This window comes from Furipterus horrens, unplaced genomic scaffold (assembly GCF_987537825.1).
Source record: "Furipterus horrens unplaced genomic scaffold, mFurHor1.1.pri manual_scaffold_1, whole genome shotgun sequence".
NCBI classification, from domain to species: Eukaryota; Metazoa; Chordata; class Mammalia; order Chiroptera; family Furipteridae; genus Furipterus; species Furipterus horrens.
In genome coordinates, this window is record NW_028327171.1 from 9,793,985 (window position 1) to 9,807,525 (window position 13,541).

The window sequence follows — 13,541 nt, forward strand, 5'->3', positions numbered from 1 at the left end:
AGCCAGACTTTGTTCTGCGGCTTCCTCTTATCCTTTTGTCTGGTCCCCATTTGAGGCTTCTGAACCTGGCAAGTGGAAGCTGAGCATCTGGGGGAGATAGTGAGATGGATGCAGGAGACTTTCTTGTGACAATTTTGCTGACATTTCTGGAGTGCATACCCTGCACCAGATGCTAGCACTCTGAACCTAATCCTCACATCAACCCATTTCACAGGTGAGGAAATTGAGGTGCTTAGAGGTCCCGGAGTTTGTAAGTGGTACGACTGGCATTTGAAAGCAAGCAGTTGGTCAATGAGATTGACCAATGAGCCCTACTGAGACTGACCAATGAGCCCTACTGCCTCTCAGGGCAAACCCAGGGTTAGGCTCCACCAAGATGGGCTAACGTGCTCAGGAGGACACTGAAAATGTGCTGGAGAATGGGGGCCACACTCAGTCCTTCCTTTAAGTACTTCAAGGTGCACACTCTTAGAAAGCCCTGGCTCTTCCTGCCCTCCCTGTCTGTAATCCTAATGCCCTCAGATGAAACAGACCAGTGATGACCAGCATTTATCTTATCATTCAAAGTGTGCCAAGCATAGTACCATGCTCGAATCATCCCACTCAAGCCTCCCAAAACGTGATCCCTATTTTGCCAATTAGGAAACTGCGGGTTAGGGGGAGGGTGGACTGCATAGGATCGTGCAGCTAAGAAATAGCAAAGTCTGGATTTGAACCTAAGTGATGCAACCATTTCCATCCTGTCTAAGACCCAACCACCTGGCTCCCACTTATTTCCTGTTAACATTAGAGCCACAAACCAAGTTTTTTTGGACTCTAATTTCACAAACTGTCTTTGACTCTTAAAAATTCACTTTCTTAAGATGGAGGGGTAGGTAGACATACTTCCACAACCATAAAAAGGATTACATCTACCACAAAACAAAAAACCAGAACTACCAGAAAATTGAACTGCATGGAAGTCCAACAAACACAGATATAAAGAAGTAATACTCCAGATGGGTAGGAGGGGTGGAGAAGGAGAGCTGGTGGTGTGGGCAGGAGGGGGACAGGCAGCCATGGCAAAGAGGATGCTGTGTGGCAGTGGTGGCAGTGGCAAGGCAGTGGCTGTGGCCAGCAATCAAAAGCACAGTAACATGTTATAAAAGCCAGAGGGACACTTGGGGAGTAATCCCAGTTCCAGACCAGGCCGTGCAGCTCACAGTTCCAGCACCAGGAAAATAAAGGCTCACTGCTTCTGGCTGTGAAACCAAGTGGGGGTTAGGGCAGTGAAAGAAATTGCCGGTCTCTCAGAAGAGTCTGTTTAGAGGGCCCCCACGGTCCTAGAACATCCACAAACACACCCACTCTGGGAACCATCACCAGAACAACAGCTGGAGGGGCACCAGTTGCATACGGGAAGTAGATGAAGTAACTAAAAAAGGAGCTAATGCCAAGAAAGGGGAATTGTTCCCTTTCTGACCCCTCTCCAGGTTGTCCAGCACTGACAAATGCCTAAGGTCCCACCCCTTACAACATAACAGGTGTGACAGCTCTACCTAAGACACAGAGGCAAACACAGTAGCCTGTCAAGTTGAAGCGACAGAGAAGTATGGCCCAAAAGAGGGAGCATATCAAGATTCCAAAGGGAGAACTATATGAGGAGGAGAAAGCCAATCTAATAGATGCCAAGTTCAAAACACTGGTGATAACAGTGCTCACAGAAGTGATTGAGTACAGCGAACGCATAAGGGAAGAAGTGAAGGATATGTTAAATGAAATGGAGAAAAATATGCATGAAACCAATGGTGAAGGGAAGGAAGCCAGGTTCAAATCAACAATTTGGAACATAAGGAAGAAATAAACAGGCAACCAGTACAGAATGAAGAAACAAGAATTTTAAAAAATGAGGAGAGGCTTAGGAACCTCTGGGACAACTTTAAACATGCCAAAATCTGAATGATAGGGATGCCAGACGGAGAAGAGGAAGAGCAAGAAATTGAAAACTTACTTGAAAAAATAATGGAGAAAAGTTTCCCTAATTTGGCAAAGGAAATAGAAATACAAGTCCAGGAAGCACAGAGTTCCAAACAAACTAGGCCCAAAGAGGACCACGCCAAGACACATCATAATTAAAATACTAAAGGTTGAAAATCCTGGATGGACTTCTGGCCAAGATGGAGGCCTAGAGAGACATGCTGCACCTCCCTCCACAACTAAGAAGGAATATAACTACCTCAAAACTAGGGACAACCAGAAGTTCCAGAAAAATTGAGCTGCATGGAAGTCCAACAAAGATATACAGAAGGAATACTCATCCAGACAAGTAGGAGGGGTGGAGCCGGGGTGGAGGGGACATGGTGTGGTGGCGGCAGCAACAGTGGCAGCTGCAGTAGGCTGGCAGAAAGTGCAGTCACACATTTTAAAAAGTAGGGAGGGACACCTGGGGAGCACAGCTCACAGTTCCAGTGCCAGGAAAATAAAACCTCATTGCTTCTGACTATGCAAACCAGTGGGGGTCGGGGCGGAGGAAGAAACTGCCAGTCTCTCAGCAGAGTCTGCTTGTCTAAAAGGCCCCAAAAGTCCTAAAACGTCCACAGACCCACCCACTCTGGGAATGATGGCCAGCGCAACAGCTAGAGAGGTGCCAGTCCCGTATGGAAGTGGGAGAAGTGCCTGGAAAAGGGGGAAGTGCTGAGCAAGTGGCATTGTTCCCTCTCAGACCCCTCCACCAGCGCCACAACATGGTGGAACTGGTTGCCCGTACTGACAATTACCTAAGGCTTTGCCCCTTACAACATAACAGGTGCAACAGCTCTTCCTAAGACACAGAGGCAAACAAAAACAGAAGCCTGTCAAGATGAGAAGACAGAAAAGTATAGCCCAAAAGAGGGAACGGATCAAGCTTCCAGTGGGAGAACTAAGCGATGAGGAGACAGCCAACCTAACAGACGCAGAGTTCAAAACACTGGTGATAAAGATGCTCACAGGCTTGACAGATATGCTTAAGTATGGCAAACACAAAAGAGAAGAAGTGAAAGCTCTGCTAAATGAAACAAGCAAACAAACAAACAAACAAGCAAAAAAAAAAAACCCACAAAAAACCAATGGTGAAGGAAAGGAAACCGAGGTTCAAATCAATGATTTGGAACATAAGGAAAAAAGAAAACAGTCAACCCATACAGAATAAGGAAACAGGAATTGAAAAAAAATGAGGAGAGGTTTAGGAACCTCTGGGAAAACTTTAAACATACCAACATCCGAATCATAGGGGTGCCAGAAGGAGAAGAGGAAGAGCAAGAAATTGAAAGCTTATGTGAAAAAATGATGAAGGAAATCTTCCCAAATTTGATGAAGGAAATAGACATACAGGTCCAGGAAGCACAGAGTCCCAAACAAGCTAGACCCAAAGAGGACCACAACAAGACACATCATTATTAAAATACCAAAGATTCAAGATAAAGAGAGAATCTTAAAAGCAGCAAGAGAGCAGAGAGGTACCTACAAAGGGGTGCCTGTAAGACTATCAGCTGATTTCCCAAAAGAATCTTTGCAGGCAAGAAGAGGCTGGCAAGAAGTATTCAATGTGATGAAAAGCAAGGACCTACAACCAAGTTTACTCTATCCAGCAAAGCTATCATTTAGAATGGAAAGGCAGATAAAGTGCTTCTCAGACAAGTTAAAGCTAAAGGAGTTCATCATCACCAAGGCATTATTATATGAAATGTTAAAGGGATACATTTAAGAAAAAGAAGATCAAAACTATGCACAGTAAAATGACAACAAACTCACAACTGTCAACAAATGAATCTTAAAAAAAACAAAAACAAACTAAGCAAACAACTAGAACAGGAACAAAACCATAGATATAGAGATCATATGGAGGGTTGTCAGGGGGAGGGAGATGGGGGAGAATTGGGAAAAGGGTGCAGGGATCAAGAAGCATAACTGGTAGGTACAAAATAGAGAGGGGGATGCTAAAAATAGTAAAATAAATAGAGGAGCCAAAGAACTTATATGTATGACCCATGGACATGAACTAAGGAAGGAGGGGATTGCTGGAGGGAAGGGAGGTACCAAGCAGAGGGTGACGAAGAAAAAAAATTAGGACAACTATAGTCGTCGGCAGCCGTCCGTCTCGAGAGACAATGGTGTAGCTTCTTAAGAGTCTATCTGCACTGCCGAGAATGGCTGTGCAGTCCGACTCGGGAGTGACACGGTATCTGTCTCCTCCCGTGTTGAATCGACATCTTGCGATGACGCTGGAGTGTCCTCTCCAGTGAAGCTGAAGCTACAGAGCCTGGGCAGGGTGATATGGAGGGTCTGCTGTTGCCCATGCAGCAGACCCCCCCTCTCTTCGCAGCTGAAGGGTCCAAGGGAAAGACGAGTCAATACAGCTTGGCTTCAGGTGCGCCGCAGGAGTTGCCGGTGTTGACTACAACGTCAAACCGCCTTAGGGACTCCGGCTCCGGATTTTCTGTCGGGGTTTACTCCCTTAGCCTTTCCCCTGAAGAGGTATGCCGCAAGGCAGCGGAGGTTTTTTGGAGTCAGAGTTTTCCTTCTCTGATGTGCCCTGACTGGAAGATCGAACCAGCGACACTTAGCTCGCAGGCCGACGCTCAATCCGCTGAGCCAAACCAGCCAGGGGCAGGACAACTATAATAGCATAATAAATAAAATATACTTTAAAAATTCACTTTCTTGACTGGAGGTACATTTAGGACAGGAAGGGGGCTCCCCAATATTGGGCCATCATTTCACAGGTTGTTGAAGTCTCTTCATGAAAGGACTAGTCAGAACCTCTTCCCATCTCAGCCAGGTTCCAGGGTTTGGTCCTTTTCATCCTGGAATCTGGACAGTGACCCTCCTCTGCCAGAAGATCTCTAAGTAGAATGGCCAGCTCAAGCTATGCTTCCAAAAGAGGGGAGCTTCAGGAAACAGACCCTTCCAAGACAAAGATGGGCAGTGGGAATCAAACCCCAGATTGTTGGCTTTGGTGTGTCTTTGGGTAGTAGTGTTCAGGTCCATCAACAACTCTAAGATAGCCTCAATTATAAAATATAACATAAATGTCATATACACCTTAAACTACGATGGGTTATGGATGGAAGACACATCCCAGTTTCAGACTTGAACTGTGAAAAATACATACCTTAGAATTGATGAAACACAGTATCTAAATGTGTTATGGCCCTGGCTGGTGTGGCCCAGTGGATTGAGTGCTGGCTTGTGAACCAGAGGGTTGCTGGTTCAATTCCCAGTCAGGGCACATGCCTGGGTTGCAGGCCAGGTCCCCAGTTGGGGGCATGCAAGAGACAATCACACATTCATGTTTCACTTCCTCTCTTTGTCCCTCCCTTCCTCTCTCTCTAAAAATAAACACAATCTTCTTCAAAAATGTGTTAACAATAAAAAATTAAACTATAGTCCACTCATATAATGAAAGATTATATCACTAGTAAATGTGTAAAAAAAAAAAATGGCCCTGGTCAGATGGCTCAGTTGGTTGAAACATTGTCCCATATGCCAAAGTGTTGTGGTTCGATTCCTGGTCAGGGCATATACCTAGGTTGCAGGCTCAATCTCCAGTTGAGCATGTGTGGGAGGCCACTTGATATTTTTCTCTCACATGGATGTTTCTCTCTCTGTCTATCTGTCTCTGTCTGTGTCTCCCTCCCTCTCTCTCTAAAATCAATAAGCATATCCTTGAGTGAAGATTTTTAAAAAGAGTAGTGGATAACAAGGAAAGATGCTCTTACGATGTTAATAAGTTTTTCAAAGCAAATTATAAAACTATTTTAGTTTTGAATAAACCAGAAAACTTGTATGGAATATTTAAAAAATCTGTTTGAAAACATTAGCTAGCTACCAAAACAGACAAAACTTTGAGGGGCGAAGATCCCAGAAACGAGGGAAGTGATTTTTCCTTGGAGACAATTGGTGGTTAGTATGATGTGTCAGTCAGCTCATGTTGCCATGAAAAAATACCACAGACTGAGTGGCTTAAACAACAGCCACTGTTTTTCTCTCAATTCTGGAGGCTGGAAGTCAGGGATCAACGTACCAGCAGGGTTGGTTTCAGGTGAGGCTTCTCTCCTTGGCTTGTAGATAGTCTCTGCATCCCTGCGTCCTTCCCTCCGTGTGCATGGAGAGAGGGAGAGGGAAAGAGGAAGAAAGGAGGGAGGGAGGGGGAGGAGGAGAGACACACATAATGCAGTCCTCAAATATATGACATGGGCAGGAAGTTAAGACACTGAACACAGCTTTTGAGTCTCATAGAATGGGGGAGACAATGACTGGGCATGGCCAACAGCAAAATAAACTGATGGGGTGGTGGTGCAGAAATAACCTGGCCCTTGAGCTAAAGCGCTGAGGCCTACAAAGAAGGAGTAAGGCTGAGGGGCAAATAGATCAGTCCTCGCAAAGACTGAAACCCCGGCATCCAGACAGCTCACTCCCAAACTGGGGTAAGCTCATTTGCTCTCCTTCCTATTATTACCAGCCTGAAGCAAAAGGAAATCTCAAGAGGAAAACAGCATCATCCAGGTTCTCAAATTACTTAAAATAGTGTCATGAACAATATCCAGAATCGAATAGAAGTTGACAAAGAAAATCAAAAACAAATGATCCGAAATCAAGGGAAATAAGAACATTACAATTGACAACCAGATAAAGGCCAAGATATAATTAAGTTATATATTGTAATTTAATCAGCTTGATACCTGTTCTTATTCTGCTACTCACCAGACTGTCAGCCAACCAAGTAATACCCGACCCTCCCGACTTGGATTCTTACCGCCATGTTTCGTCTGTGTTGGTTGATTTTTACTGGAATAACACAAAAGAAGGAAGAGGACTAGAATAACAACAAACTGACCAAAGCCAGACTGAACCAAGATAGTGCTGAGTCTGACCTTCAGGGGACCCTGAACCTCATTATTCCCTGGTCATGATTCATCAGCATGCAAACTGACACACCCACTGGCGCAGTGACAGATCCTACTCAGACCATAAAGGAAGACAAGGGACAGTGCCGCAGTTGTGGGAAGAGACCCACCCATTCCTGGAAAACTAATGCATATGCCTCCCCTCATTATGTCACCCCCATAATCTCCACCAGGCCTCTCTAGAACAAAAAATTGATCTGTGATTTTAACTCCCACTTCTCCATTCTCTAGCCATTGAATTAAAGCTTGTACTGCTAAAAAAAAAAAAAAAAAAAAAAAGAAAGAAAAGAAAAAGAAAACAGAAAAAAAGAAAACTGCAAGAGGGAATGAAGCATGGAAATACAATAAAGTACACATTTGTAGGTAAGTTCAAAGAAATGCTGACTTCATAAAACAATAATAATGTCTTCTGAACATCCATCTCCCCATTCACCCATCCATCCACCCAACCAATCCAACTACTCATCCAACTACCCACTCACTCATTCATCCATTCATCCAACCATTTATCCATCTACCCATCTATCCACCCACCATCCACCCATCCACACAGCCATTCACCCATCCATGCACCCATCTATACACCTACCCATTCACCCAACCATTCACCCATTTACCCAACCATTATCATCCACCTATCCATCCACCTATCTATTAACCCATTTCACAAATGCTTGCTGAGCTCATAGCAGGTGCTGATGCCATCCTGGGGCTCAGCTCTCTCTTGAATTGTTCTGCTGCTCATGATCCTCCCTTCCTGTTGGCTCACCCTGTGGACTTTTAAGTCCCAGCATCAGATGGGGGGAGAGCCTTACAGGGACTATGGAAACCAAATCCCTGTAATAGATCCATAGAAGATGGATGGATGGACAGGTGCAGGAATAGATAAGATGGGTGGACAAATGGGTGGGAGGTAGTGGGTGGATGGATGGGTGGGTGAATGGTTGGACAGATTGCCTACTGGTTCTACTTGTGTGCTTAAACCTTGCTACATTTGGTGGCCAAAAGAACAAAACAGTAGATCAGAGTTAGGGGACAGATCATAGCAAAGGGGGCTCTTCAGGTAGGTTGCCAGGGAAAGTTAACACACCTGAAATGGAGGGAATGGAGTCAGGAGCTGCCTGAAAGCCTGGGAAGGTGCTCCAGGTGAGGGCCTTGGGTGTTCCAGGCATGAAGGAGCCTGTGTGCAGAAGAAGGAGGAGATGCAGATGGAGCAGAACAAGGGACCTTCTTGGCCATCGTAGAGCTTGGGCCTTTTTCTAAGTGCAGTGGGAACTGTAGGTGTGGGAGGCTGTTGAGTGGGTCCCCACAATTATACTTGCAGTTTAAAGGGGTCCCTTAGGCCAGGAAGAAGAGGCTACAGGGAGAACACTGGGGCCAGCCATGTAACAGAGGAGCAGAGGGATAGCGGGGTGGACCTGGGTAGGGCAGCGGGGGGACACTGCAGTGCTCTGCAGACTGTAGAGTTCAGGTGACAGGGTCTGGATTGGGCTTGTCATGGTGGGAGTCCTGTTAGACTCTGGGGTCAGGGAGAGGTCTGGCGGAGGAGGAGTGTGGAGTCAGGGTCACCTGAGAGCCTTGAAACTCTGGCCAGGGAGCAGAGGAGAGTGAGGGTGAGGGCCGCCTGCAGCCCCCCAAATTCCTCGACCTGCCAGGCCTGATCCTGGAACCCACTACCATATGCTTTCAAACCACAGCCTGAGCCCCTCATGTCCCCTGGAATGGCCTCTCCTGATTTTGGTGTCCGGACCCCTGGAATTCAGTTGCCTGTCCCTGCTCTGTGGTTGAGCAGGCAGGCTTCTTGAGGGATGACCCTCCCTCTCCTTCCCTTTCCTCCTCCCTCAGTCAGTGTCCACTTGGGGAGGAGCACGCCCTGGCAACCTTCTTGGGAAATGGGCCCAGGTCTCCTGAGCAAGCCATCCAACTGCATGCTCCCATCCTGTGGTTTCTGTTCAGAACTCATCCTGTTGGGGTAAGGCTTCCAAGCAAGCTCAGGACAGTGGTGCCTCATGTTTAGGGCCGAGCCCACAACTCAGATTTTGGGTGTGAATCATCCAGCTTCCTCCTGGGTGCCAGCTGGTGCCTCTGTGGCAAGCAAGTTAACTATTCTTTATGACTGGTTAACTAATGTTTTTAAATATACTTTATTGATTATGCTATTACAGTTGTCCCCAAATTTTCCCCCTTTAACCCCTCTGCTCACTTAATATTTATGGTTTTGATCTTTTTCTTAAATAAGTGCTTTTAACATTTCCTGTAATAATTGTGTGGATGAACTCCTTTAACTTTACCTTGTCTGGGAAGCACTTTACCTGCCCTTCCATTCTAAATGATAGCTTTGCTGGACAGAGTAATCTAGGTTGCAGGTCCTTGCTTTTCATCACTTTGAATACTTCTTGCCAGTCCCTTCTTGCCTGCAGTTTCTTTTGAGAAATCAGTTGATAGTTTTATGGGAACTTCTTTGTAGGTAACTCTCTGCTTTTTTCTTGCTGCTTTCAAGATTCTCTCTTTATCTTTAACCTTTGGCATTAGAATTATGATGTATCTTGGGTCCAACTTATTTAGGATTCTCTGTGCTTCCTGGACTTGTATGTCTATTTCCTTCGCCAAATTAGGGAAATTTTCTTTCATTATTTTTTCACGTAAGTTTTCTTTTTCTTGCTCTTTCTCTTCTTCTGGCACCCCTGATTCAGATGTTGGCATGTTTGGAATGTCCCAGAGGTCCCTAAGCTTATCCTTGTTTGTTTTGAATTGTTTCTTGTTTTTGTTCTGGTTGAATGTTTATCTCTTCCTTCTGTTCCAACTGATTGGTTTGAATCCCAGGTTCTTTCCCTTCTGTATGGGGCAGAGCCTTAGGTAATTGCCAGGGTGGGGCAAGCTGCATTGCTGTGTGTGGTGAGGGCTTGAAGAGGGGACAATACCACCACCTGGCTTCTGGCGGTTTGCCTGGCACTTGACCTGTTTCCTGTCACTTCACTCCCTTCCCGTGAGCAACTGTCACCCTTCCAGCTGCTGCCCCTGTGGTGAATCCCAGAGTGGGTGGATTTGCATACATTCTAAGACTATGCTGGCCCTTTAAGTGGTGAAAATCCAGCAGTTTCTTCCGCTGCCCCAAACCCCATTAGTTTTTATAGTCAGAGGTACCAGGGTTCTATCTTCCTGGTGCTGGAACCCTGGGCTGTGTGGCCTGGCCTGGGGCTGAGATTACTCACTCCTAAATTATCCCTCCCATCTGTTCCACTGTCACCTTTCCACACCACACCACCTCGCTGCCCATTTCTGCGACTCCACCCCTCCTATCCGTCTGGATGAATGTCTTCTTTAAATCCTTGGTTGTTGGGACGTCCATAGAGCTCAATTGTCTGATGGTTCTGGGTGTTATTAGTTTTGAGATCTGGTTGTAATCTTTTTATGGTTGCATGAGAAGGCAAAGCATGTCTACCTATGCCTCTATCTTGACCAGAAGTCTGGTTAACTATTCTTTATACGTGATCAACTAATCCTTTATGCCTGGTTAACTTAAGCTTTTTATCCTCACCTAAAGACATTGTTTTTGTTTGTTTCTTTGTTTTTCATTGGTTTTAGAGAGAGGAAAAGAGACAGAGAAACATCGATGCATGAGAGAAGTATTGACTGGTTGTCTCCCACACGTACCTACACCGAGGATCATATGGATCCAGAACGGGAGGGCCTGTGCCCCCACCTCGACCAGGGATTGAACCTCAAACCCAGGCATGTGCCCCAACTAGGAGTCAGATCCACAACCTTTCACTCATGCGATGACGCTCCAACCAACTGAGCCACATTGGCCAGGGCCCTGGTTAAATACTTTTTATACCAAGTTAACTATTCATTATGCTTAGTTAATAATTCTTTCTACTGGGTTAACTACTGTTTATATTGACCAAATTAACTACTTTTAATGCCAAATTAACGACTCTTGAGATTAGGTTCCAATCAGAGAAACCAGTCCAGTGTTGTTCCTCGGTGGAGCCCCCGGCACTTGAGCTGACACGGGGGTGGGGGAGGCACCGTCCCCGCTGTTGCCCTCTCAACATGAGTCTTTGAGACTGAGTAACTGGAGGTGGCCTTCCGTGATTTTGTAAAAATGCTGAATAAACAAAAATGGCAACACTGTTCATTAGGACACAGTTGAAAATCATGAAGCAAGACCAAATGCGACACTTCACTCAGTCTGAAATACTCATCAACTTAACTGGGCCAGATGTGTTCACCTGCAAAGTAGATGAGAGAAACGAACGCATTAAAAACATAAAACACGAGGTCAAGTCCCAAGAAGGGGCAGTGCCAGAGAATTAGGGTCAAGAAAGGTCAGGCAGCTGGTGGGGAGCCTCGGAGAGGGTCAGGGCTCACCACCGATCCTCATCCAGAGCCGGCTGGTAGACAGCGTTCTCTTGGAAATGTCAGTAAATGTGCTGCGTCTGGCTAGGCCAGCACCCCAACCTCACTCCAAACCACAAAAGCCCCATGGCAACTCCCACTGTCAAAGAAAACTCAGTTTGTGGACCCAGTACCACTACCCCTAAGCTTAGAGAACTACAATTTGTGGAATTACTCAAGAATCCTATGGGACTGTGTTTTGTGATTTATCTGCAGATGGGCCTTGTTCTTAGTATTCAGGCTTTAGAACAATGAGACGTCTGGTCCACAACTGCAGACTAATGATGTTCTTAGGCTCTGGAGAGAAAACCCATAACATCACGTCTCTGCTGAACTGTCGAGCTAAGCCTCTCTGTGCAAGGGGTGGGGATGGGGCACACTGGGGTCTCCGTAATCATTTTCCGGAGGAAGTGGAGGTGCTGGTAGAATGGAATCATCTCAAGTGGATGCAGTCCCCCGACAACCTGGACATGCTCCCAATGTGGCTCTAGTGAGGCAGGTGGCCGCCCATCCAGGAGTGCACTCCTGCCAATGGAATCGAGTGGAGGTGACAGTGTCACGTCCCCACCAGGGCTGCCCTGCCGCCCTCCTCACCTGCCAGCTGGAGGCACAGGACTTGGGGGAGAGCCCAGGGTATAAGACCTCCAGGAGGAAAGCTGCCACCCACTGGGAAATGTCTCTGGGCTGAGTTACCAGAATGTTGCAGTCTGTCCAGGTCAACAGCCAAGGGCAACAAGTCCAGGTGGCTCACAAGCCACTTCTACCCTTCAACATGTATGGATCCTTTCATCCCCAAAGGCCATTTTGGGGGCTGTGTCCCCAACAGAATGCATGGGACCGGGAACAACAGTGGCAGCATAACTGCCCGCTAACCCCCTCCTAGCAACTTACCTGGAAATTGGTCCCTCCTGTCCTGTCAGGTGTGGCTGGACACCTGTACCAGGGAACAGAGTAAGGTCTCCATTCTCCAAAGAGGTGACTGCTTCTTGGTCCATCAGCTCCTCGAAGTGGACATGTGGTCAAAGAAAGCTTGGTAGTGGCAACACACCGAGGTACACAGGTTTCTGCTAAGTATCAGGCCACAGCCAATCTGTCTGGAACTCTGGGGACTCACAGGCTATCTGTCGTGCCTCCCAGTAGAGCACAGAGAATGGGAACTAATCAGCCACTGCCTGGGCACTGTCCCCAGGGTCTGGGACCTGTACAACAGCACTGCACGGAGCAGCTGGACCAGCGGGGGCGCTGTGGAGAGGGGGCCTAAAAGGCGAGTGGAGAGATTAGGAAGCCTCAGAAGCACCCCCAGTAGTAGGTCCAGGGCTTGCCCCACCTCTCTCCTGATCCCATTCCTCAGAAACTGTGATAGCTACCACCGTGCCAAAGTGCTGACAAGATGGAGTGGAGTTGCTGATACTCTAGTCTCCTTAGGTGGTGGTACCTGCTCTTCTTGGCTCTCTCATGTGTGATGGGGCCGCTCCTCTCAGCCACCGTGGTCCTGGTGCTCTTGATGATGCCCTAGGCTGGCATCAGCCTGCACTGTCCCCCTCCATGCCACACACACACACACACACACACACACACACACACACACACACACACACACGCAGGGCCTGCGCTTCCATTTACTCGAGAACTGACTTCCAGATGAGGTTTCAGTTTGGGGCCACTTACCTCCAACCACCTTGCAAAGTGTCACAGACCCCTTCCAGCGAGGGAGTAATTTGGCATTCTACCAACATTTTAAATAAGCACCACGGACACTTTGAACCAGCATTTTTCTTTCCATGATTTGACCCTGCACACAGTTCACACATTTCATGCCAAAGCAGCACGGACTTGGACTGAAAACTACAGCGCCTTCCAAAGGGGATGGAACAGGAGCTGGAGCTGTGAGGCCACTCGGGAGGTGGCAGCCGTGTGGGCGGATGCATGAACACGATGGAACCCTGTGATGAAGACCAGCCTGGAAGGACTCTGAGAACCAGTTGATGGGGACTTGGCCGGTGTCTCCCCATCCGATTTTTCGTGTTTTTAACCCAGCAATGATTTTTCCTGAAGAGTGGATGCTGTAACAAAGCATTTCACTCACCATCCCTACCTTTCCATGCAGAGATCTCATAACCCAACTTCTCAAGAGTCCAAGGCTAATGTAAGCTTCCTAAGTAGACTGGAGACTCCTGAAGGACTCACCAGGCCCCACCCTGTGACCACACCTGA